The 4,243-nt window shown below is 29.3% G+C and overlaps 1 pseudogene; it reads left to right on the top strand.

Annotated features, from left to right (window-relative positions):
* The first annotated feature begins 885 nt into the window (after nt 1-885).
* On the top strand, nt 886-4,243 carry LOC145945615 (uncharacterized; annotated as a pseudogene).

Below are 4,243 nucleotides of genomic sequence, written 5' to 3' on the forward strand. Positions count from 1 at the left end.
TTAAATCCAGATTCCCTCATTAATCCTCAAATGAGCATGTGTGCGAATACTAATATACCTTCTCTTAATTATATCTACTAAAAATCCTTCAATGGAGTTCATCATTCGATATATAACAAAATAAATTTATTGTGCCCTTTATCCAACGATTTTGATATATGTAATTTCATTTCTCGTCCCGATCAACTTAAATCAGCTATTGATCTTACATTTGTTTCCTCTTCCCTTCTATACAGTTTTTCTGACACTCTGATAAGTAATCATTTCCCTATATCTATTGACATCAATTTAAATGTAGAAAAACATTTCTTTTTCTCATACAAAATTGAGCTTAGATGAAAAAAGCTCGAGATGAAAAAAAATACCACTCAAGGTAAAACTGATAAGGCTAATAAACAGACCTTTGTAAACTCTACAACTTTTATTTAAAACATTTTTTATAAAATTTATATTTTTCGAAATATTTCGCCGTCTCGACCCATTGGGACACCCTGTATACGTATAAATGCAATTCAACACGATATATGCAGCTTTAAATTCTTAAATTTTTGAGGATTTTGACATGTTTTATTTTGCATATAAAATATTAATGCTTAAAATATTAATGATGAAATACTTATTCATTTATTATTCAACGTAAACGTAAACATTGATAAACGAAGCGTAAAAATCTAATGTTTCCAAGTGAATGGGCTCATCATGTATGATTTCTTTGAAATATTGGTTATCTCATTATATTAATCGCGTTAAGTTGAAATTCTTATCTCTTTTGCAATCCTATAAAAAATGAGTAATTTCAGTCGAAAGTTACATTTAATCGTGACAATTAATACAGTATAGTACATATAGTTAAAGCTGTTGTACATATTGATTAATTTCATCATTATGGTATACTTTAAACTAGCAATCATCTTCATTCTTGGGATCTTTTACCTTGAAGAAATTCATGGACATGGAATGCTTATGGAACTCGTGAATAGAGGAAGTGCATGGAGAAAAGGATTCAAAACACCCATTAACTATGATGATGACGGAAACTATTGCGGAGGTTTATTTGTAAGTGTGTATTTCGCTAGACGAAAAATTGAGAATTATATATCTTTAATTATGAAGAGTATATACACACACACACACACACACACACACACACACACACACACACACACACACACACACACACACACACACACACACACACACACACACACACACACACACACACACACACACACACACACACACACACACACACACACATTCAAAACTAGTACTTTGTTAAATTATATAATAAAATTTGAAAGTTTGTATAAAAAATTATAATAATAAAAATACAATTCAGATCTTTTAATGTCTTTTCAATAAAATAGCTACTTTACTTTTTTAAATTCTTTGTTTTTATTAATAAGAAAATAATAAATAATTTAATAAGATCGATCGTGCAAAATTAATAAAAATATTTGAAAGCTACAATTTTTAGTATAAAAATTTTAATGAAATTAATCTAAATGGTTTGTAGTTCAATAGTTTGGGACAGAGATTAATATATATACAGGGTGTCCCCGAACTCGCGGATCAACTCTCGTGGGTAGATTCCTGGGATCATTTGGAGACGATTTTTCCTCAGCGAAAATGTCGAGGGAGGTCATCATTTTTTGCATGTTCCCAATTTTTGTCATCATGTATCTTTGTAACTAAGCCTTATATTAAAATTTTATTAAAGTAAACTCTATCTGAAATTAACTGAAGAATGTGATTTTGTTAATATTTTATTTCCACAAGGCTTAGTTTGTGAAAAACCCTTTATTTTCAATCGCTTATAACTCGAAAATTATTGGTGCCTCGACATTTTCGCTCAGGAAAAATCGTCTCCAAATGATCCCAGGAATCTACCCACGAGAGTTGATCCGCGAGTTCGGGGACACCCTGATATGGGATGAATAAAACTGCCGCACTGAAATGTATAAATTTCTTTCATTTGTATAAATCTTATGTTGAGAAAACAAAAGAATCAGAGAGAAGGAAAGAATGGAAGAAAAAAAGAATAAATGTAGTAATAATAAACTTATCGAATAAAAACAAAAGTAAACTTCTCTAGAAAATTAAATGTAGATTTTCTAGACTCGCTTATCACGAAAAAAAACTTTTAAATAACTAAGGAGACTATATATAAACTAAATAATATATAAATTCTTTAATGACTAACAAATTATAAAAATAAAATTTCAAAGAAAACACGATTAAAATTTCAACTTTGAATAACTTTCAACAATATCAAAAGTTTTTTACTCGGCATAAACTTTCTTTATAAGAAATTTCCTTTTATGACATAAACGACTTTCCTTTGTACCTAAAACTTCTTTTGTTCGAATATTTGTTTTTGATGTTGTCCTTGATTTTTTCTGTAGTCGCTTTTTTGTATCATGAAAATAAATAAAAATATCTCTGAAAATAAATATGTCCATTAATTTTGTATCATTATACTTATTACAATGAAATTGATTATTTTTAACTGATGAAGCTTCTGACTAATTTAATTGAATTGTTAATTTATATAGGTGCATATAAATAATGGTGGCAAATGCCGCAACCCAGACCTAATGAAAATGGTGGGAAATATGGAACTGGTACTATTGTAAACACGTAAGTATACTTTCGAAAAAATATTATTCAAAGAAAAATGAAAACCCTAAAAAAAGAAACAACTAGAGAAGAAAAGGCTAAACAGAACTTAAATGAGGATGTAAAATCTATAATCTATAATCTTAAATCATTTAGTCAACAGGTACTACTAATAATATTAGGATTAGGACATTTATTAATGATCCCCTCGGGGTTACACAGCGTTTTTTTACAAGGAGCGTATTTGAACCTTTCACAATAATCTTGTTTTTGAAGATCTTACAAATCATAACCCTACAATTTCCCTTTTCTATTTTTTCTCTTCTCTCCTCCTCTCTTTTCCTCCTTGCGTCTTCTTCTTCTCCTTATTCATCCTTGTCTCCTTTCTTCTCCCACCAAATCTTTTTTTCCGCCTTACCTCATTTTCTTTCTCCTTTCTTATTATTAATCCTACTTCCTTTCTTCTCTCTCCACAAATCCATTCCTTCTTCCAGAATTCTTTCTTCCAAGCAGGCATATGAGGGAGGTGTTTAAGCTTTGAACCTGGGATCTTTCGCATATTAGTCTGTGACTTTCCATGCGAGGTCACATGTCATCTCTTCTGGAATATAATAAACACAACAATTATGTTTTCAGCTACAAACCAGGGCAAATGATTGAATTAGTGGCTAGACTCACCGCGAACCATATGGGTTTCTTCCGATATTCTGTTTGCCCACTGAATCATGGAAAAGAACTGGAGACTGAAGAATGTTTCGCTAAGTATCCATTGAAAATGGAAGACGGCAGCGACAGATATGTATTAAAAAGCTCTAACAGAGGCGATTATAAAATGTATGCCTATTTGCCCAAAGATCTTACTTGTGAGCACTGTGTTCTCAGGTATGAATTATGTATAATTACGTAATATATATTATCAAAAATAGTAAAGATAGTATCTTAGATTCCAGGAGAGAAAACTATTCTAAAATTATTTTATTTGAAAAAAAACGCTAATTTTCGACCAGCGAGTTTTTAACTATATATGAGTCTATTTATATTTTTGACTAATCATAGATTTTTTTTGAAATTATACATCATCGTTACACAACAAAACAACAATTTCCTCCAGCGTAAATGAATAAATTTTACAAATAGTATTGATAAAATAATTAAAAACCATTATTATATAATAGTTAAAATTCTGTCTGTGCGAGAAGATTTATAATAATTTTACAGAAAATCTGTAAAATATCTATAAAATATTAGAGTTATAAATTCATCTATATTAAATATATTTTTCTATCTAGATAAACTAAAATTTGATAATAATGAAAAAATATACATACATATATATATAGAAAAATATTAAAGGACTGTTTTAAATCAGTGGTAAAAATGACGAACTCAAATTTATATGTGATTAATTTTGTGATTAATTAAAAATACCTAAAAGTAAATTATTTCACAATTTTTGTATATGTATATGTATGTATATGAAAAGTCTGTATTCTATATTTATTTCATTTTTAGATGGGAATATGTTGCTGGAAATAATTGGGGCAAATGTGAGGATGGTACACACAAACAAGGCTGCGGACCCCAAGAAACTTTTAAGACTTGTTCCGATATTTCTATTGCGTAA

The sequence above is a fragment of the Prenolepis imparis genome, unplaced genomic scaffold (assembly GCF_030444845.1).
Source record: "Prenolepis imparis isolate NDT839.2.m4 unplaced genomic scaffold, iyPreImpa1.0 SCAF_14, whole genome shotgun sequence".
Classification (NCBI taxonomy): domain Eukaryota; kingdom Metazoa; phylum Arthropoda; class Insecta; order Hymenoptera; family Formicidae; genus Prenolepis; species Prenolepis imparis.